Genomic DNA, 23,346 nt, shown 5'->3' with positions numbered 1-23,346 from the left:
AAAAATGGAACAATTTTCTTCAGCCAAGAAATTTTGAAACCTACCAATCTAGACTATTAATGTATGAAAATTCTCTTTTCTCCACTCTAAGCATTTTGCCTGGTAAATTGGAAAGGGTTCCACAGTTCAGAGCAATGAAGCGCTCAGGTCAGTGCTGGGTGAACCCCGATGAATTGTTCTTTGATGAGTTGTCATTTTCTATTCTTAAAAGAGGCATTAAGAATTTATAACAATGTTCTAGTTGCATTATCATTTGGATGGTGTGTTTATGCTAATTTCTACTGCCAATCCTAATTACCAGCGGTTAAATTCATTAAAAAATAATTTTTTTTCCAGACTCTTGTCTGATTCACCTTGCTTCCTAGAATATCTCAATTTCCTTTTGGTTCACTTGCCACAAGTATCAAATGATTTATTCACTAAACAGTATAAATCGGAGGTGCTTTGACTTATTCACCAGTCATTTACTCAATGCTTCTTGACGCTTTGTGGGTATCCAAACATTTTTCCATATAACCTTCAAGGTCATCTAGTCCAACAGATCACATAGTATAGAGTTATTTTTGTATGCTCAGTGACAGGTGGTTTTCCGTCTGTTATACAAGGGCTAGATTCTTGCCTGGGAATAGCTCATACTGTAGTTGGTGACACATTATATAGAACTAAGAGTAAAGCTACAAAGCTTTCACATTTTTCAATCTGGTAAGTCAAGCACATAAATATTACTCACTTGTCCAAGACACAAGCTAAGTAGCAGTCGGTTGAGAAGAGAATTCAGATGCCCTTCTTCTAAAATACAACTTTATCATAATACTGTTTGCTCGGAGCCATTTCTTCCTGTAAAAAAGTGCTGTAAATAGTGATTAGCTATTTAGATAGGCTACAAACTAAACTTAGTTTAATGAAAAGAATACTTGGTTTTGTGGTCGGGAGTCATGGATAAGAGACCAAGTTTTGTATGAATAAGAAACCTCAATTTTCTTAATCTATAAAGTCAGGATTATAGTGCTTGTCCTGTCCACCATATAAGCTAGGTTTGGCATCAAATGAAATTAATCTTGAGTAACTCTTAGTTTGCTCATACTCTTTTGTAGGAGGTAAGATTTCTAAATTTAGGAATACCCCCTTCGTTAGCATATCTTCTCCCAATCTTGTGGAAGTTCTTATCATTTTGGAGAAAAACAACATCTTTTCCTCATACATCATACAGGGTGTTAAAGGAGACGAAATAAGCTTATGTAGCAGGAATGAATCTGCACTCATAAACTCAGTCTTTTAAGAGATATCTCTGGTACAAAGTGATAATTGTTCTCTGATACTTCTTCTCCCTTTCTCTCAGAAACAGAATGCCCCAAGTCTTAGCTCGTGACTTCTCAGAATAAAGATCACATTCCCTTGACTACAGGATGTGTCCCTGTGAATACATTCCTGCCAATGGGACATAAGCACAAGCAGTGTGTGAACATTCAGGGGAGGAGTGTCCTCTCCCCTCAGCTTTCTCTTCTTGCTGTAATATGGGTATCTGTAAATTTTGACTTCCTCATCCCCACAACACTTGAAACATACTGTTCATATTCTCACTCTGCCAGTGAGGAGTTTGAGGCACAGAGGGGCCAGGTACCTTATCAAAGGCACACAATCCTGATGGAGCTGGGATTCCCCACTCAGGAAGTCTGGCTGGTGAGACTGTGCATGAAATTACTGCTTCTCCTGGGAGGGCAATGGAAGTTTTGTTCTGCCTCTTTCCCGGCTGCCTCTTTCCTGGCTGGGATGTGAGTGTGGTCAGCCCTGTGACTTCCCTTTCATCTACAGTAGCAAGGTTCCACATATATTACCAAGTTCTCGGGTTGGCCTTGGTGGTCCACTGGTTGTCTTTCTACCATAGGCATGACTGAAATGTCCATTGTGAGGAGGGTAGATTGAGAAATGTGTTGACTGGAGCATAAAAGGCTCTTTGTACTTTTAGCCCAAGGAAGGAGAGAAGCCTAGAATACAGATGTTAGATGCAGTAGAATTAACATTTCAGAAATGAGGAAACTGTACCTATTCTGCTCCCAGTTTCCCGATGAATCTTAATTTTATAATGATATTATAATGAGAAAAACTCCTTTTCCTCTCTATTCAAGGAAATAGTGAGGTCTCCTGATCCTTTGTCTTGAACAATTTGTGGGAGGGCTTCATGGGTTTTGTTTTCAAAGCTGAACTCCAGTGGGATTAAGGCAAGAGGGATTTCTTTCAAGTTAAAGAGTCAGAGACTGAATCAGGAGCAGAGAGAAGACCGTAGATCAGGGAACACAATTAGAAGTTTATATGGTTTTACAACTTCATTTGGGGGGTAGGAGTTCAGGGAAAAGTCTTTGATGGTTCCATATTGCAGATAAAAGTTAAAATGATGAGGAAAGTAATTTTTTAACTATAAAGAGACTAAATTTAGCCTGGAGGTTTAAGAACTGCTGGGCAAAAGAGCATGAATGATGTTCAGTGACAATCAACCAAGCCATTGCAAATCCATGTGGTCCTGCCTGTATTTCCCATCTACCTGTGGTCTGAAAGGGACTTTGTACTGAAAAAGCAGTCCTACCTCCTCCACCCATCACCTTGGCTGGAGACTATAGGGCTCTGTTGTGCAGATGTTCTTTCTGTCCCTAATTATTGCTCTGAAGGTTTGGGATTGCTTGGAGATCTTAGGGAATTAGAACCACTGATATACCTACCCTCCCAACCTGCCTCACTCTTTCAGTCAGCTTGCTCTGCTTTCCCCGTGCCATTCTTGGATTATGGGGTCCTGGTCAATCCAGAAGACCCAGGTAGGATTCAGTTTCCTTCAAGTTTTGTGTGACCACAGATTATAGTACCATTCCCAGTCCAAAGGCTCATAATTCAACCTCGGGACATTCTTTGCATTTCAAACCTTATCCTTCCCAAAGTGCTAAGCTTCTGAAAAGAAAGACCAGGTTGCTCTGGCATGAACTTCTCCTGAAACAAACAAACATGGAGCCTACTGTCTGCTTCAAAGCAAAGGAAGGGAATGAGAATGCAGGCCAAACAATATATACTAAAATTATCCTGTTTCACACATATCACACATATCACACACACACCATTTTATCTATAGACTGAGAATGGGGAGAAGAGAATCCAGCAAAACAGTCAGTCTTCAAAATGTGAGTCTTTCTGCCCTCAGTTGCCCATCAGAGGCCTTTGCCATGTGGGTCACTTCCAGTTTGTAGGCATTCATGGTCCCAGCTTCTCCTGCTTGCCAGGAAATCTGCATTCAGTTTCCTCTGGGATCCCTGAGCTTAGTCCGTCCTTATTGTAGTCTTTGTTCCCTGAATTCTGGGAGGCCCACTGCTGGCAAATCACTCACCTTTCATCTTGGACCAGGGGGCAGGAATGTCTGTTCAGTTGTTTTCCTCTGGCATTACTATTTCTCTTTCTTTTCTCCCCACAATGTCTGGCATCACCTGCTAACCTGTTTTCCAAAATTCCCTGACATAAAACTCGAGTCACAAAGCATTTTATGAAGCATGTAGTGCTCTATAAGTGAGCAGTATTTTTCTGTATTAAATCAATTATACTTGCTAAAATCTGATTTTTTCTGAAATAGTTGTACTCAATAAAAGCAGTTTTAAATGGAGGAGGATAAAACAAGCAAATGATTTTGAATCTTCGCAAAAGCTTTAGAAATTGATGGCCCTTGTTCTTTTTATACTTCCTACATTGGAACTACCTGTGACAAATGGAGTCTAGGGTATTTTGTGTGAATGCATTTTTGGCTCTAGTCCCATCAAAAGGGTCAGAAAAATCTTTCCATTGGATAGTCCAGAAAACTGCCATTCCAACTGACAATTGCCAACTGGTTGTCCAACTGGCACCAGTAGCTTATATGAGACGGAACATGAAATGTTTAAACACTAATACCTCTGAGCCACTGAAACACTGTGTGTGTGCTGTGGGGAGACCTGTTTTCAGCTGCAATTCCAATCACAGAGTTATGTTTTCTTCCAAAAAGAATGGGCAGAATCAAATCCTCCCATTATTACAAGGCAACTGGAGAATGCAGAACAGAATCACATGGCCAGCCTGTGTCGTAGCGGTGGATCTCACGGATGTAAGGTACCCTCATGAGCAATGAAGATGTCAGGAACCTTAAGAACCATGATGTGTGTGGCATTTATGAATAGTGGGCCTGACACATATAGATGCTCAAAATATGTTAACTGAACGTGAAAATGAGGGATATTTGAGGGAATGTATCCACTCTGGATGGCAGTTACAAACACTCAGACCTTGAGGTGAAATGTAAGTAATTACTGATTAGAGATTGAGATTTGGCCTCAGTGATAGGCTGGGTATTGGTATCTGATTATTTATACACCCCACTCCTTTAAAACTCCTTAATGCCTACATGTTGCCCTTAGGATAAAGTCCAAATTCCTCAGTGAGCCGTATGCCAAGATTTTTGTCCTTTTTTTTCAAGTTCATTTTGAGATACACTTCCCATTACTCCCAGCCCATCACCATATAAATTCTGTGCATTAGCCATCAAACAACCTGCTCCTTGAATAGGTAAACAAATTATAGTATATCCATGCGCTGGAATGCTACTCAGCAACAAAAAGCAATGTAACTGATGCACCCGGCTCAGAAACTCTATGTTGATACCCAGACACAAGAATACATACCAAAAATTCCATTAGGAAGAAATTCAAGAACAGGTAAAACAAATCCATAGTGATAAAAGTTAGAACTGATATTGACTGTGGTTGATAGCAATTGAATTGAAGGGTCACAAAGGGGGCTTTTTAGGGGGCGATGATTCTCTGTATCTTGATTGGGGTGTGAGTTACACAGTTGATTATGTGTGTCAAAATTCATTGAACTGCATTTCAGGCATGTAAATTTTACCGAAGAAGACTTCTGTGGTTTGCTTTTTATAAATCAGATTATGCCACGTCAGGTCTCAGTACCTTTGTGCATGTCCTCTGCTGGGAATCCCTATATTCTTCTTTCTCCCTAACACCTCTCCGCTTGGTAAATGCCTGCTAGTTTATGAAACTCAGGTTGAGTCACCCCTCTATGAAGCCTTCCCTGTCGTAATTTTGGAGCACTAATGTGGCCAAGTAGCCCTGCCTTTGTGCTTTCTTCAAAAGTTTCTTAACTAAAAGGTGTTGGACATTTTTATCCATACCCCAAGAATACCTTATCTATAGTTGTTCAATAGTTATCCTTAAATTAACTATATATTAAGGTGTCTATAAATGCTTTTAAGATGTGGCTTCAGCCATTTACAACAAGTTATTTTCTCAGGAATTTTCTTCACCATCCTCTCATTCAGGTGTGAATTCCCTGCTGTGATTCTTCCTTTATACTTTTTCCCTCCCCGAGCTGCCCTTCTTCGCAGGGTCCTGGGTAATAACAGTGGGAAGGTAGAGTATCACAGGCTTTCAGGAGACTGGTTTCCCTCATGGCTTCTATGACCATAAGGAAGTGAGTCAATTTCTCTGAATCTCAGTTTTCTCTTATCTGAAATGGTAACCATATGGTCCAACTCTTGGCATTATCAGGAAGAAATGCAAACATAGTGAATGGCTTCCAGTTTAGAAGTTGACCATAGTGGTCGTCCTTCATACATATCACCCCTGTGTTCTGCCCGTTGGCCTAATCAGACTGTTGCTTTTTTACTTATTGGGTCCAGTGGCTTGTTGGGTTTGCTGCCCACTTCTGGCATCGTTTCAGTTGTGCTGTTTTTCTTGGTCAGCCAGATATCTTCACCAACGTCAATCACAACTTTTCCTGTTTTCTGGCTCTTGAGGCAGGTAGGGTTATGGATAGCCTGAGAGTTCTCCAAATATAGCTTTGCCAATATTTTTAAAAATATGTGCATAGCTCTTATAATAGTACTGAGCTTTCCTCTTGAGTCGTGTCCTCTCTGTTTATGGGATAAACATGTCTCCTTTCCCAGATACTCACCCAGAGTTATGCCTTTGTTACTTTTCATGAAGTAGGCACCTACTGTCTTCTTTGAGGATTAAATATTTCTTGACTACTGAAGGCCATGAAGCCCTGATACTATGTTCAAATAGAGTAGTTGATAGCCTGGACCAGCCATAGTAAAGGAAAAATCTCTTTCTCATGGACAAATGTCATATCATTCTCATCGTCAAGAATAGTCAAGTTTCCAAGGGTATTGTTGGCAAGATACATCACCACCATACTTTTCTGAGTAAGTTGGAGGAATGAGGTTTGGTGAGGATGGGCTCTCCCAGTATCAGGCTCCAGGGTCCTTGCCATAAAGAAGTTGAGATAAGAATGTTATACCCCATATCTGATAAAACTTAATTTTTCCTTTTATTTAATACACATATGTTGTCACCACTATTATTAAATCATCAAGATTAGGCTAGCTTTTGAACTCATAAATAGAATGAAGAGAGGGAACACATCTTCCTGAGTTAATGACTAGTGGTCTGGCACATCATTTGTTAAATGAAAGATACAGAAGGAGGAAAATTATGTGCAAAGAGATTAGAGAGTGAAAATCACAGAGAATTACTGTTTTTTGGGTAAGAAAGGCAGAAAGTGAGGGGTCACACTCCATGTTCCCTAGATGAAAGAAAAGCGGTCTTGGGAAGAAGACATGGTATTAGTTCACGAGTGGAGAGGTGTGGACGGAGCAGCCTTGGGGAGGAGTGGGAGGAAGAAGGCAAGAAGCTGGCTGTCTCTGCATGTGCTGGAGTCGTACATGGGCAGGAGTCTGGAAAGGAGGGAGGTAGGCTGTGTGAAATGATTGAACCTGTTCCTTTAAGTGAAGCTTTCAAATGCCTTTGTAATAATTCATAGGACGCGTCAGAGGCATCATGTAATTGAACTGGCAGCACAACAAGGAATAGCCCCCTGAAGGCGCCATTCGGAAGGAAGTGCTGCTCACCCAGCCTGTCCGTCCCGGGTCCAGCATTGTAGCCGTGCCAGGCACTTGGATCACAAGGTACAGATATTCACTGCTTAGGAGCCCGGGTTTTACAAACAACAACATTAAGAATGACTAGGAGAGGAGCTGAGCCCAAATATATGAATTGTATTTAATTAATATAATACTACTGAATAACCATAAACATTATTCTTTACATATATGTATGAAAAACTCCACTAGGACTCCCAGTATTCTGCTATTGATGGCAACTAAAGAATCAGATGCTATAGGAATGTTCTATGCTGGATCTGTTCTGGGTCTTTCTTTGAAAACTGTGTGTGTGTGACGATCCTCTTCTGTGTCACCAGATTCTTCTTCATGTGTTTTCCCTCCTTGAATCAGGATTGATTGACTCATTGCTGAAAATTCTCAATTGTTTCATTTGCAATTGGTAAAACTCACACTTTAAGTGCGGGTTTTGTTACCAGCCCTCTATTGGTTCTTAATTGGCTGCTTTATGTGTTTAATTGAGGGACCTTGTAATAACAGCAACAATTGGGAATGCTTCTCTGTTCTACACACTTAACATATGTGTGAACAACTTCATTGTCACAGAAACTCCATGAGGTAGGAGGTAGTGCCATCCCTACCGTATTCCTGGGACATTTAGGCACAGAGACGTAGAGTGACTTGCTCAAGGTCTCTGTGCTGGTAATTAGCAAAGGGGTTTGAGCCTGGACAGCTTGAATCCAGAGCTGGTGCCCTTCACCACTGCCATTTACCATCTCTCAAAAACTTCATTATTTCGCCTATGTAACTTGGCTATTAGCATTATCGAAATGGTTTCTCTCTCTTCTATGTAGCAATCAGAAGAATCCCATGGGTCATCCTCCATTTGATGGAAGGTTTGACTTCTAATCAGACTGATACATGATAAAGCTAACTCTACTATGCAGAAGTCTGGTTGGTTGGTTGATTTTTTTTTCCTTTTTTTACACTATCAAATGCCCCATAACCTGCACCTTGTAATAAATATATTTTCATTTTAACCTATGTGCTACTGTTTGATCATCAATGTATTTTGCTTTAATCTATCTGTAATCCAGAAGAACAGGCCAGGATATATCCAAAATGTGGTGTAGAATTTTGGGGTGGAGGATGAGGAGTGGGCCCGTCAGGATGTGTTTCTTGAGCAGCTAGGAGAGTGGTGATGATGATGATGGCGGTGGTGGTGCTGCTTTGGTGTGGATGTTTAAGATGGGAGAGAGGGTTCGTAACTGGATAGGGAGTGAAGTGGAGCTAAGCCTGACTGCTGTCTCATGAGGACTAAAGGAGCGCTGAGAGGGAAGGGCTAGTGAAGTGAGTTTTGAGCCCGAGCTTGAAAGAAATAATGGGTTTGTACTGATAGCGTCCTACAACGTAATCTGTGTGGATGAGAGTCTGAGCAAAGTTTGGAGGCAAAAATGACCGAGATGCCAGAAATCTGCAGCAGTTCCCTTCAATTTTCACCAGATGTAGCAATCTCTATTATTACGGTTATTGTTTTTTGGCTTCTCAGATAATTTTAACTTATTTTTAGAAATGTTATCGCAGCTTTATCTTTATTGTGACCAGATGTGAGCAGATTCAAAGCAATTGGAATTGTCTGGAAATGTTAGAGTTTGTGTAAAGCAGACACATCAGTCAGAGGTAGACTGCTGTAGATTATAAACACAAGCCAAAATGCTTTGTACAAATGACAAAAACAACAAATAAAAATCTCTATGAGAATACATTGCTAATTTATATATCTATTAAATATAGTATCATAAAGTTCATTAAGTTGTTACAAATGCATATTTCCTATAAAATGACTAACTTATAAGCTAATGCTATTTATTTTTAGTCATTAATTCACCCTTCTTTATGAGAAGTAAGAGCCTTATAAAGCCTTAGAGTTACAAGGACCTGAGAGATAATTGAATATAAGCCTTCTGTTTTGCAGATGACAAAACAGAGGCTCAAAGAGATAAAATGATCTTCCTAAGGTCACATAACTGGTTACCATCAGAGCCGAAGCTAGAATTCTGGTCTTCTGACACTTAGGTCACGAAGCGCCTATATTCCTAATACTCTCTGAGGTGGCCCTTATGGCAATACTTGGAGAGTCAACCCCTTAAGAGTCTGCTACTAATTACATCATACATTATCCACAAACAGTGCGGCACATTATAAATCATAAGAAGGCTTTATGAAACTAAATAAAATATAAACAGGATTGAATTTTTGTTATATGACACATTAGAGAGATTGACATTAGAGACAAGGATAGAGAATTATGGTGCTATTTCAGGGAGACTTGAATTAAAACAACAAAAAAGGAACTTGATACAGCAGTAAACCGAGGTAGATTCTTCATCAGGGAGTGATGTGCTTTTATGATGTTCTAGGAAGATTATTTTAGCACTTATATGGATACTGGCAAAAAGTCAGGGAGAAACCAAGAGAAGGAAAATGATACCAGAGGCTTCTGAGGTGATCCAAAATTGACATGAGATAGTGTAGCTTCCAGTGATGGGTGACAGATGTGGACCACGCTTCATTCAGTGTCTGCGTCTGTTCAGGCTGCTATAACAAAAGACCCTAGACTGGGTGGCTTAAACAACACAAGTTTATTTCTCCCAGTTCTGGAGGCTGGGAAGTCCAAGATCAAGGCCTCAGCAGATTCTGTATCCGAGAGCCAGCCACCTGGTTCGCCGTCGGCATCTTCTCACTGTGTGCTCATATGGCAGAAGGGGCGAGGGAGCTCTCTGGGGTCTCTTTTATAAAGGCACTAATCTCATTCATGAGGTCAGGCCCTCATGACCTAATCACCTCCCAAAGGCTCCACCTCCCCATACCATCACATAGGAGATTAGGTGTCAACAAATGGATTTTGACACAAACATTCAGTCTATAGCAGTTAGTGACTGGATAATGTCAGTAATGGGGAAAAGTGAAAAATTATTTGTCACGGTTCCTAACCAAGGCTTTGAAATCTGTGGAAATTAGAACATGCAGCCACCCAAGCCTCAACCTTTGTGATTCTGATTTTGTCCTGGGTGGATTCTTACTCAAAGGTGATAGTGTCTATGCAGTGATAAGTAAGAGTGTTTTGGGAGCCAACAGGAAAAAATGACTTTTCAAAAACAAGACGTAGGGATTCTTAAGTTTACAAAAGCATTTATTCTTCTTCCTTGAAAAGCTGTTTAACAAGTTAAATAATAGGTCACTGCTACTTAATGATAAAGCTGTGTATTCCTTATAGGTAACTGAGGTTAGACTCAAGCACAACACCCCTAGACTTCCTAATATAAGCAGGTAGAAATGAGTACATGTTAAAAACACAAGAATTATTTGCTTTCAAGTGTCTGGTGTTTTTAATTCACCTTTTTTCCTTCTCGTCATTTTTCCTTCTCTTTCCCAAGTCCTTTGGTACTCTCTAATTTCCCTTTTAATACACACCTCTCTCTCTGTGCTGGGCTCGTCTCTCCGGATGGGGCCCGTTGGGACGGGGAGTGGAAAGGGAAACTAATGCTGCCAAACCTCCTACCTGAGCGCGAAGACAAGTAGTCATGCTTGTTTGCCTTTAGAGAAACTGGAGCGCGGTCGCATTTGTTTGTAAGCACAGACTCTGCCCCTGTGTCTCTCATTGTCCTGCTGCACTTGAGTCATTCTAATCTGAAAGTCCTGCTAAAAAGTGTAGAAGATTCATGAAGGGGCTTATTTCATCTTTTAAAGATTGACGCTCACTGTTTTGCACTCTGAGTATGCACATCTCAGCCTCTACCTTGTAAACTCCAAAACGTACAGGCTGAAGGTTTGCAGATTCACGTCTGCATCTTGGACTTGACCTCCAGATGTGCATATCCGACTGCCTGCTCAGCATGGCCTCTTGTATGTGTAGTAAGTGTCTCGCTTGTAACATACTCAAAGCTGAATTTATCAGCGTTCTCCAAAAACCTGTCTCTTCCACACAGCCTTGCTCATCTGAGTTACTTGCAATTCCGTTCTTACGGTTTCTCAGGACAAAAACAAACACAAACAAAAATCCTTGGAATCATTACTGACTAGTTCCTTTCACTCACCTCTCACGTCTAATTTGTCAGCGAATCCCATTCACAGTATCTTCAGAATATATCCTGGCTTCCAGCTATGATGGACTGGCTTGGAGCTAACTAATCCTCCTGCCGAGAGCAACTAGAAAATCTGGATAAAATATAGGAAAACATCTGCTTGAAGGCATTGTATGGTTTCCAAGGCAGCCAGGATTTGAGGAGTCATAATCCCAGAATAAAGAGAATTGCAGGGAAGTGAGATTTACCTTCTAAGCCACTTTTGCCCCTGAGGCAGTGCAGGCCAGGAGTCAGAGAAGCTGAGCAAAAAGCAGTTATGGGAAGTCTGGTGGTACGGGGGAGATAAAACTGGACTGTAGGGTCTGCCAGGTGGATGGGCCCGGATTCTCAGTTGAAAGCCCTAAATGTCAACATGCGAGGAGTAAGGGCAAAACAAACAGATCAGGCCTGACAAAGCTTAAGCCCTGAGTGGGTTAATGGTCCTGCTCCTGCTCAACACTGCCTTCTAGAAGCTTAAGAAAAGCCCTTTGGAAAAAGATGACATCACCCTTTTGGTCTTCTACAATTTTTCTATAAACTCTCCTGATTTATTATATATAAATGTATCACCTTGGGAAAGAGTAGATAATAAAAAATACCCACAGGTGATTCAGATATTGGAATTTAAAATAACTTTAAAAATTGTGTTCAGGAGGGGCACCTGGGTGGCTCAGTCGGCTAAGCATCTGCCTTCGGCTCAGGTCACGATCTCAGGGTCCTGGGATCGAGCCCCGCATCGGGCTCCTTACTGAGCAGGGAGCCTACTTCTCTCTCTCCCTCTGCCCCTCTCACCCTTGCTCATGCTCTCTCTCTAAGTAAATGAAATCTTTTTTTTTTTTTCTTTTTTTTCTTAAAGAGAGAGACAGCCAGCGAGAGAGGGAACACAGCAGAGGAGCCTGATGTGGGGCTCGATCCCAGAACGCCGGGATCACGCCCTGAGCCGAAGGCAGACGCTTAACCACTGTGCCACCCAGGCGCCCCTAAGTAAATAAAATCTTAAAAAAAAATTGTGTTCAGGAAAAATTAATGACAAATGGAAAACTTTGCTGGAAAGCTGAAATCTATAATAAAGAATAAGTGGAAAATCAAGAACTGAAAATCATCGTTTTCTGATGGTGGTAATTTTTTAAATGCCTTCTTTATTTTTGTTTTGATAAATCAGAGTTTTTTCGATTTTATTAGGCGTCTCAAAGAACGAACTTTAGGCTTTATTGGTTCTTTCTAGAGAAATGGCTTTGTTTGCAAGAGGTGGCTATAGATTAACCTGGTAAACCATGCTCGGATTCAGTTTTCACATCCAGAAAATGCAGGTTTTAGATTACATGAGTACTTATTGAACTTTAGTAAAATATTGGTTTTTGAGTTGTAAAGGGAACAACTCTGTGGAGATGTGACAAAGGCAGGCAGAAATTCAGAGCGGAGCTTAGGGGAGAAGTCCGGGTTAGAGTCCTAAGCTAGATGGTGGCTCAGCTGCCAGGAGGTGGCGGCTGTAGCTAAAAGGGTGCATGGGATCAGCAAAAAAGACAGTGAAAAGACAGAAGAGGGGGCCCGAAAGTGATAGGAATGCAGATCCGGACATCTGTGCACTTCCAGCTAGCTGTCTTTATCAGTCCCAGAACTTGATCACCAGCCAAACTACTAACAGGCAAAACAAACAAACACCCTTCCCTGAAAAATCAAACAAGTTATGTTGTGCCAAACAATTTTCTTCCTCCTCCTCCTCCTCCTCTTCTTCTTCTTCTTTTTGCTTTTTTTTACCTTTTCCAGTAGAGGATATATATGGATATATGTATGTACGAATGAATTACTTACGCTTCAAAAAAGTAAGGATTTTTGAGCAACGTTAAAGAAAAAATGGCATTTAAAGATAAAGTAAAAAGCTAAGATTATGCAGCCCTATGCTCTGGGAATCAGTTAATTTACGGACAAGGGTATTGAAATGGCCTGAACTGTAGTTGCCTCTAAGGGACATGGCGACACCAGGGTATTAGAAAATTTCCATGGCTTTGTGATTTTAAAGCAGGTGTTGGGTTCCTTGGAAGATAAATCAAAACATCTAGTAAAGGTATGTATTTATCACAACCGTAATATTTTCAGGTCTTCTGTTTTAGTCATTCACATGTATAGCTTGCCCAAGATTGAATGCTTTTAATTTCTTGAGCATATAGACCATAAATATTATGTGAACCTTACGACACGTTAGTCAATGGCCTATAATCTCAAATTGAAAACTGTGCTGATCTGGCATGCTGTGTAAGAAATTTTCATCTCCCTGGTATTATCAAAATCCTGACATGCTTTTAAAAAATTGTTAAAATTAACTACGACACTTGCTTTAGTATACACATTGCCTTATAATTTACAGTGTATTTGCTGTGCTGAAAGATTGATTTCAGATAGGTCTAACTTCTCTGGCTGGGGAAAGGAAATTGTCATTCTGTTTTATAGAATAAAACAAGACTCCACAAGACACATTCAGTTAAAATGAAGCAAAATCTGCAGTGTTTGAGAATGGTAATGCCTTGTGTTATCTGGATTTATTGATAAAAATAAAATCAGTGTTCCATTTCAAATCTGCCTTCAGCAGCATGCTCTTTTCAGCAGCCCCAGTTTTTTTGAAAAGCTTCCCACTAAACTCTCCACCCCCCACCTACCTCTTTTCAGCATAAAAAAGTCTTACAGAATTGCATACTAACTGGAAGATTAATAAGTTGTTCCCTATAAAGTTAAGGTAAAAATAAGCCAATGAATTAAAAACCTATAGGTAGGAGAGCTTTTGAAAGGTGCTTTCTTAGCACCTGAAATTACAAGAAGTTTCTATTGAACCCAACAGGTTAGATTTGAATAAAACCTAATCTTACATTAAAAAGTATAGCCTGAGAGACTATGGAAAATACTCTTTCTTATAAAGTCTTAAAACTTTTTCTTTTATGAGGAATTATGTACATAGGGTATTGATTTTTAACTCAACTAAACAAGAGAAAAAATCTGCTGAGAACTACCCCAAAACTTAATGTCTAAAACAACAACTATTTGACTTCATCTCAAAATTTTATGGGTTTGGAATTCAGCCAAGAACTTGGCTGCATGATTTTTCTGCTCCTCCATTGTCTTGATGGGGATAACTTAGTGGTACTTAGCCGGCAGGTGAACTAGTCAGCAGTTTCCCAGGTATTTTCACTTGACATCCTGGTGTGGATGGTTGGAAGACTGGGCTCCCTGAGTCTCCACCTTTTAATGGAAGTAGTTGTAAAAAAAAAAAAAAATTGCGACAGATTTTAACACAGCAAACACTGTTTAGTTTTGGGTCTTTCTAGAAGCCAAGATGAGATTAGATAGGCAGGAGATTTATTGAGGGTAAACATCTGTGAAGCATAAAGAGAGAGAGAGCAGAATAGTCAGAGCCTTCACACTGCAATGAAGGTCTGACATCTATGAAAGGAAAGAGAGAAAGGAGGATTGGGTAGTAAAAGACTCAAACTTTAATGGAACCTTGGCAGAGTCTCAGCCCTGAGCAAAAGTTGCCCTTTGGAGGAGTCCATGGCAGGCAAAAATGAGTGGTATCTAATACCGCATTGTGCTAAGTCATTGGCTAGAAGCATACTGAGAAAAAATAATTGCCTGGTGGATCCAAAGGACAATAGCTAGAGTTAGGAATCAGTTATGCTTCCTACAGTAGGTTCTGTTGAATGGCAATGTAAGACACATCCATGGCTGCCATATTTATTTACCCAGGTAAGTATTCCATAAATAAAGCTGGGAAGATGAGATATGGTAAGAAGTAATTAGGCTTATAAGCATAAGTAAACACCAATGTCTGATCCATCTCCTAAAGAGTAAATGATCAGAGAAGAACCACCATCTTGATTAGCAGACTTTGAGAGAGTCTGAGTTGTGCTTGCTCCCTCAACCAAAAAGAAAATAGCTGTGGTCGCTGCAGGCACTCAAGTCTTTGGCCAGGTTTATCTTCTGGGCCATTTCTGATTTATGGTGTAACAGTCTTACCTTTTTGTCTTTCAGTGGCCGATGGGCCCGAGCGTGGGGGTTGAGTGTGAGTTGGAGGCTCTGTTGGGTTGCTTGGGGAATAGTGTGGTCAGTCTTCTGTGGACATGGAAGGAAAATAATACTGACTGTGAGCTATGCTTTGAGTCATTACGCAAAATCACTAGAGCCAGAACAATTCTATTTGATTTACAAATTATTTATGCCCAGAAGAAATGTAGAAATAAAGTTTCTGGGAGCTGGAATATTAATTTTCTGCTATGGCTCTTCAACTGGAACTGTCTAAATGACTTCCAGGACTGAAACTCCTTTTACATGTCTTCTGGAACTTCAAGGGAAGCAGGTCGGCAATGACTAAGATAGATTAACCTCTGATGTGGTAAGTAGTGACAGAACCTTCTACCTAAGGTCACAATGGGAAGACAATAAGAATATTTTCTGATCCTTGTCCCGGAATGGAAACTGATTTCTTTCGATTCTTGAGAACATTTGGCTTTGGTGGAGTCATTAGGAGTTGGTGTGCATGATGCTCATGTAGGTAACTTGCTGATCGATCGATCGATTGATTGAAGTGTAGTTGACATACGATGTTATATTAGTTTCAGGTATACAACAAAATAGTGAATTGACAATTCCATACATTACTCAATGTTTTTATTTAAAAAGCAGGTATCAGGGCTCCAGCTCTAGAGTTTCTGGCCCTAGTAAGTCTGGGATAGGGTTCAAAGCTTCTTTATCATTAAGAAACTTCACTGGTTAAGTCTGGTGAACACTAAAATTTGAGGACGATTGCTATCAGACAGAGGTAAAAGAAATGAAGCAGTTATAAGGATAATGCTCAATATTAGGTTTATCCACAATCCCACTATTAATTATAGGCATATGTGTTTTCAAACTGTTACTTTCAAGAAATACTTCATACACACTTATGTTGTATTGGGATTTATTCTAGGACAGAGGGATACAAAAAAGAATGAGACACCATCTTTTCCTTAGGCAGCTCACAATTTGATGGAGGGAAGAGGTAAACATACATTACATGTCAAATATATCATAAATGAAAAAATATAGACTAAAAGTGCATAGAGGGAAGTGGTATGTTCTGGGGCTATAAATAATGGCTTTACAGTGGAGGTGATATACAAACTGGAGTTTGAAGGATATGTTGGTGTGTGCTAAATGGATTAGGGCAGAAGAAATGATCTAGAAAGAAGTAATGGTCTATACATAGGCACAGGGGTATACTTGAGTATCTGCAAGTAGTTTAAGTGGAACAGAAGATGTAAGGGAAAGAGATGTAAAGGATGAGTCTGCAGAGGTAGGTAGGGAACAGAATATAAAAGGTCTTATATTCCATGCTAATAAATATTTTCATTTTTTAAGAATATTTTACATTTCTGTCCATTATGCCCAAAGAGTTTTTTGTTTTTGTTTTGTTTTGTTTTGCCCTTGTGGGTCATGGATTCCTCTGGGATAATCTACCAGAAAGTTCACATATTTACATATGCAAAAAATTTTACATCTAGTTTCAGGGGAGTCATAGTCCAAAGAACCCCTGTTGTAGATGATGCTTAAAGAGAGTCCCAAGTCTTTGTGCTTTAGATTAATTGTTCTGGTTACTATCAGTTCAGCGGTTGGACTGGGTGTGAGAAGGCAGGGAGGTGAGTTTGGAGCCAATGGCAATAGAAATGAAGTAGGGAATCAAAAATACCAGAATTGGGGATTGTTCCTAAAGAGAAAAGAAGCTGAAGATTTCTCCCAGGTTTCTGACTAGGCTTTTGGTTTTGCGGAAGTGTTATCTAATGTAATAGGAAATACGAGAAGAGTTCTCATGGAAGAAGGAATGCAGATAATGACTTTGGTTTTGCACATGTTAAGTTTGATATGAGAGCTGATGTTTTAGAAACAGTTGTATCCATGGGTCTCTTGCTCAAAGTTGAGGTCAGTGTAGCAGATGTAGTTGTTGTCCAACTAAATCTGTAGCATTTCACCTCTTTCTTGCTGGTCAAGCTCTGACTGTGTGTCTTCAGCCTCTTCTGTACAGTTTGGGAAGGTAAGACTAACCTCATTCTCAACAAGGATTGCCTCACAGCTTGATCCTAGTGAAACCATTTCCCTTGCCAGTGATTTGCTTAGGAAGCGGCTGGTGATTCAATTCTGGTCAATGAGAAATAAAGGGATGTCTTTTGGGACCTGCTGGGAGAGTTCCTTAATGCTCATAAGGCCATTGATGTGTGAGAATGTGCAGCCTGGAGCAGGTGCAACTATCTTTAACCTGTGGAATGAGCTAGCCGTTATGCTGAGGATGACCTTTCTGCTATTCGTAACCAGAATTATCCTAAACTTGGGATCGGGATTGAGCTATCTATCTGTCCATCTATTTATCTATCATGGAAAAAATAGCACAACGTAAAACTTGCCATCTTGACCATGCTTAAGTGTACAGTCCAGCAGTGTTAAGTGTAACCACACTGCTGTGAAACACATCTCCAGAACTTTTCATCTTGCAAATATGAAACTTTATACTCCTTAAACAACAACTCTCCCTCACTTCATCCCCCCACCCCACAGCCCCTGGCCACCAGTGTGGATTTTCTGAATGAATAAGTTGTAAGTAAAGCCATGAGACAGAACAAAACCTTGGCCAGAGAGAACATAAAACTGGAAAGACTGGTCTGTTAGGAGGAGGTAGAGAAAGAGAGGTCTACAAAGGAGATGGAAAAAGGTGGAGCAGAGGTAGAAGGAGAGCCGGCATGCAAGTTCATGAGGCCCATGAGGGAGAGGCTCTGGGGGATGGATTAATGCTCATGCCGCAGAAAGGTGTATTCGAGAAAGGCCTAAAAATGTCAACAGTACTTTGTAATTGGGAAGTCATGGGTGATGTCGGTAAGATGAGTTTCAGTGCAATAAGCTTGGAAGCCAGAGCTGAAGAGGGAACAGTAATTGAATAGGAGGTTTCACAGCAAGAGAAAAAGCCACACCGTGAAATCCCCCCTTTTCTAAGCTCACGCCTTGAACACCCAGCTAATATTTGCCCTGTTTTCAGCTCTATGATGTAGAGCACGTTGCCGCAGAGACTGGAACAAAGCAGAAGCTTGAGCTTTAGAGGCCTGGGTTATCCCCCTGCTGTCCAAATGAGCGCGTATCCTCTAGAGCAATTGGACTGTTGGCCAGCTTTGTGAGCCTGTGGCTGTATATTGTTTTATACTCACACGAGGGTCGGGCAAGAAGTGTTGTTTCTTTGAAAGGGTCGGATTTGCCCAGTGGAGGGATCTAATTTAAACACTGTCCAAGTTTCAGGACTGTACGTGCCTTAGGAGACGTAGTTGGTCCTCTCTAGGACAGCTTGCGGCCGAGCCTCATCCACTTCACATTTAAAGCAACCGCATTATTATTATTATTTGTCCATTTCCCCATAGCAGGTTAGGTGGAAAATATATTAGTGTTATGCAATGACAAAGGTCACTTTAATCTCCATAATTTTTTTCTCTGTATCTACAAGAATGAACATTTTAATGAAAGGTTGCAATCTGTTTAATTATAACCCCAAGTGGCTGAGCTGCCAGGTTAGTGGTCTAGTGCCATTCATCCTCTGAAACTCTATAAATTGAAAGAATTTACAGCGGATTCCTGGATATCCTCAGGGCTAACTTTAAACGTGACTAGGTTGTAGATTCCCCAGGCTTGACCAAAATGAATTGTTTTTGTTTTTTCTTAAAGAGGGTAAAAAAGTGGGTAAAAAAGATCTTAAACAACACAGAGTATATTCAAATAATAAAAATATACACATTTCTAAGAAAATTAAGTTGAAAATAAAATGCGGATTTTGATGATCGTTTCATTTCGTCATTTTATTCATATTTGGTGAATGAATCAAATATCTACTATGTGCAAGACACAGAGGCAATGTCCATGGGTACCATGTGACACGCTCAGAACGTTTTATAAAGTAAAAAAAAAAATGTCTTATTTTTGGAAAGCTAATTTTTTTATCTGCTGAGTTGTTTTAGGTGGGTATGAGGAAGATGTGTATGGTTAAGTGGCTCTACTCTGTTAGAAAATATTTATCTTTCCTCCTCCTATTCCAAATCGTTGCTTCTAACATTGCATATGGATAGGAGTGATTCTCCTGGTTGTCAATTAAAATTCAGAAGGTAAATTCAGAGACCAAAGTGTTATTAAGATATTAAAGTATGCTGCACTACTCAGTCGAAGTCAGGGTATGAGTAGAACCATCTTTGAAACACATCGTATGAAAAAAATCTTTTTGATATACATATTGGTTCACAGAATGTTTTGCAATGAATAAAATAAGTTTTGAAAGCAACTTGAGGCAGTAAATATCAATTAAGCCCACAAGGATAGACATATGTTATATGATAAAGAAAAGTTTTTGGAGAACAAACCATCCTGGGCTTCTGAATATTTAAATGGGAACATTTCAATGTTCTACTAATACATTGGTGCTAAATAAAAAGACAGTGACTGGGAATAAAGCTCTTCGTTTTTATTTTCCTGCTTTGCTGTCAGGGTATTTGCTGGAATCAAATCTGAGATATCTGTTTATTCATTGGCCCGATTCCCAAAATGTCTCAAATGGAAAATTGCTTGTTGCCATTTAGTCCCTGTGGATTCCTACAGATCTGAGGATTTAATTACCCACTTGTTCACTTTATGAAGTGGTCAGCCTGTGCAGCCAGCTCTAAGCTGATAATCACCTGGGAGGAAGAACGGCTGGTTTTTACCCTGATGATTTTAATTATCTTTGGTAGCTCAAGAAATAGTAAGTCTCTTTAAGGTAGTTGTTAACAAGAATTTTTGACAGTACGGAAGACAGGGGATATATTTCAGTGCTAGAAATGCCCAGATAGAAAAGAGATGCTGTTCATAAGTGAATGAACTAATGGAGGGGAAGACTGTAATTGGATGTTCTCTCTTGTTCCTCTTCCTTTAAATTCCCACAATAACCAATTTATTCTGGAAAGGCTTCCCTGGACTATAGGCATTATTCTCTTCATTTTTGATGTTGGCAACTTCTTAAAAAAATGACACAAAAACAAAAACAAACAGGAAGAGCGTCAAATTAAACAGGCCTGCTGGTTGATTTCAGCCTATAGGCCACCAATTTCCAGCAATTTCTGCTTCAAATTTTTCCTCAATATATATATACACGAAATTCATATAACAATTATTGTCTGTGCTATTCATTTTGAAATTAATCATGAACTGCCTCATGACATCTTTCCTTTTATGTCTTGAGCTGTTGTTTAATTTTTTATGTCTCTGAAACTTTTCACTTGCCTTGAGCCTCTAATCAATTGTTAACTTCTTTAGTGCAGAAACTGTGTCTTATATGTCTTTGCATTTCTTCTAGTGCCAGACCTAGTGAAGCCTCAACGAATTAATGTTGGTTTTGTTTTATTTCATAAGATGCATAATATTCCAAATGTATATTCACCTTTTCTACAAGAGTACTGAAATGACAGAAAATGAGCTATAATCAGTTCACATTCATGAAGTGATGTTTATTTTTCCCTGGAAATGCTGCAAAATTTGTAAAAAGATACAAATCCTTGCAAGGAAACTCAGAAACCAGTTCAGAGATGCCTCAGATATGTTACTGGGGAGAAACACCTCCCCTTCTCTTCTTTCCTGCACTGAAGAGTGAGCAGATAAGGATCAGGGGAGCAGAGGAAGAGATAAAGCACCGTATCAGGAGCTTTACGTACCCATTGCTTTAATTCTCACAGTTCCGCAGGTAGCAATTATTATCCCCATTGAGGATTATCCCCAGATGGGGAACTTAGAGGAACAGAGGTAACACAGAAGGTCACACTGTTACTGTTGGAGCTTGGATTTTAGTTCTGGTCTATTGGATTTGCAAATTCTGGTCTACTGGATTTGCAAGCAGCTTCCAGCTTGCCACCTTCAGGAGGGTGGGTTGTTATAAATGTTCAAGATGAAAGGGCTAAGGGACAAGGTCAGGACAATGCCAAGGTTGTGAAGTAGCTTTCGTTTATCCTTAGCAGCTCCTTCCTCTCTTCTTGTCATTTTTTCCCTTGGCCTCAGTTCCCTCGTGCTTCTCTTGGCTATCTGAATTGGCTGCTTCCGAGGCAGGCCTTCCGAGGCCAGAGCACCAAACCTAGAATCTCATTGCGATCTTTGCTGGGTTGAATTCTTATTAAGGCATTAGTTCCTTCTCCCATGTTCTGGTAAGTCCATTACCATTTACACATTAATAGCCATTGATGGATTAATGTGATTCTTCTAGGTAGCATTTAGAAGACAACAGGTATTGTGAGGAATTTTGGATATGATAGAAGAGAAAAAGGGGAAAGTTCCCAATTAGGAGTTCCTCATTTCCATCTCAAGACAAGTTCTGTGATAGACTTCTCTGAAGGGCAATATAAAGGCTTTCTTTATTAGATGCTCATTTATGTGATTTATTCTTTAACAAGTGGGGACTATTTGAAACATACAAAAAGGGCCTCAAAATTTAGATTTGGTTAGGAAAGCCCTGAAGAAGTCTATTTCATTGACTGTGTAAAATTCATTCATTTATTAATTTTTTTAAAAGATTTTATTTATTTATTTGACAGAGATAGAGACAGCCAGCGAGAGAGGGAACACAAGCAGGGGGAGTGGGAGAGGAAGAAGCAGGCTCACAGTGGAAGAGCCTGATGTGGGGCTCGATCCCACAACGCCGGGAGCACGCCCTGAGCCGAAGGCAGATGCTTAACCGCTGTGCCACCCAGGCGCCCCGTAAAATTCATTTATATTAGATTATTTGCCTATGCAGTATCAAGCAGGTACAGCACGGAGCACATGTAGGGGTATTCTACTTGCTCCCTCCTAAGGGAATTGTCTCTAACATTGGTGTATGGAAGAGTTCTTACAAAGCACTATTTTTGAAAGTGTGCTACTGCATCAGAATCACAGAGGTGCTTTTTAAAAATGCTAGTTTCCAGACCCAGTGAATCGGAATCTCTAAGATTCTGTATTTTTTTAAAACTGTTACCTTAGATTGGTAAGGAGCTCATGGGAAATCTTTTTTTTTTTTTTCTTAAAGATTTTATGTATTTCTTTGAGAGAGAGAGAGAGAACACAAGAGCAGGGGCAGAGGAAGAGGGAGTGGAAGAAGCAGACTCCCCTCCTGAGCAGGGAGCCCAACGTGGGGCTCAATCCCAGGACTCTGGGATCATAACCTGAGCTGAAAGCAGACGCTTAACCAACTGAGGCACCCAGGTGCCCCAAGAAATCTTTCGTAATCAAAGCAAATCACTTACTGGAAAAATGCAGTGTTTTCAGTTAATTCTGCTGCTCACAAGTGCCAAGTGTATTCGAAGACAAAGCAATTTCACACTAGAGAGATAGAGTACCAAGAAAGGTCACCGGGTCACTGGATTACCCATATTAAAGAGGATCTACACAGTTTTCTGGTATATTTTAAATACAAGTGGAGACTCTCTATGCTAGGTAAAACTATCATAAATGTGTTTCTTTATCTTCTAGCATTTCCCAGGGAATAGCTGAGATTTTGTACAAAGACTGAAAATGTGCACTGTTCCCAGCTGTCAAACAGTCGGCTGTGCCATTACTTTAAAGCCCCATTTAAAGGTTGCATTATATCCTAAGGTATTTTTTTCCCTCTTTTCATGCTCTTTACCTCCTTTCCTAGGTTTTATTTCCATGGAAGGTCGTCCTTTCAGGAAAAGCAATTGTATCTGAATTAATTTTTTGAGTAAGGATACCGTGCTAAGGATACCACGGGGTTTCTGCTTCTGTCTCCTTACATTGCAGAATGACTGGTCCGTGAGTCAGGAAGACTTTGGTCCTGGCTTTGTGGCTTGTTGAGCTGTGCAGTCTTGCTAATGTAGCTTCATCTTGCCATGCCCCCAGTTTGCCGTCTGTAAAATGAGGAGGCTGGGAGGGCTCATTTCTGATGTCCCTTCCAGCTGTACCATGGGGAGAGATGAAGAGGCCGTCCTGGCAGGTGTTTTCCCTGTTAGGAGCTGTTAATATTCAAAGGAAGCTTTTCTACTTTCACTGTGAAATAATATGCATATTTATCCTAAGAGAAGACATAGAAACAAAACATAAAATGGATCATTTGCATTTAAACTACTTAAGTAAGATGGAAATTACTCACTTATTTAAGTGAATCAGCATTTCCACGTGGAATCTAGTGTGTCATCGTACATTTCTTAAGTTAATCACATCAGGAAAATGGCTCTGGAGGTGGGTGGGCCAACATTAGCAAAACAAGGTGGTTTTAAAGAAAACAACAATCCCATTAAT

At 40.1% G+C, this 23,346-nt stretch overlaps 1 long non-coding RNA gene across 1 annotated transcript in view; it reads left to right on the top strand.

The window, feature by feature from the left end:
* LOC123789061 (uncharacterized) overlaps window positions 1-23,346 on the top strand; it is a 1,398,020-nt gene that overhangs the window by 147,061 nt on the left and 1,227,613 nt on the right. Inside the window, exon 2 of the long non-coding RNA XR_006778655.2 lies at window positions 6,844-6,988. This is a non-coding gene — a long non-coding RNA (uncharacterized LOC123789061). The remainder of the gene's footprint in view (window positions 1-6,843; window positions 6,989-23,346) is intronic.

Source organism: Ursus americanus, chromosome 3 (assembly GCF_024610735.1).
Source record: "Ursus americanus isolate L20-20 chromosome 3, mUrsAme1.1.p, whole genome shotgun sequence".
Classification (NCBI taxonomy): Eukaryota; Metazoa; Chordata; class Mammalia; order Carnivora; family Ursidae; genus Ursus; species Ursus americanus.
Note: the sequence above shows the minus strand (reverse complement) of the source record. Positions and strands in the feature narration are given on the sequence as shown.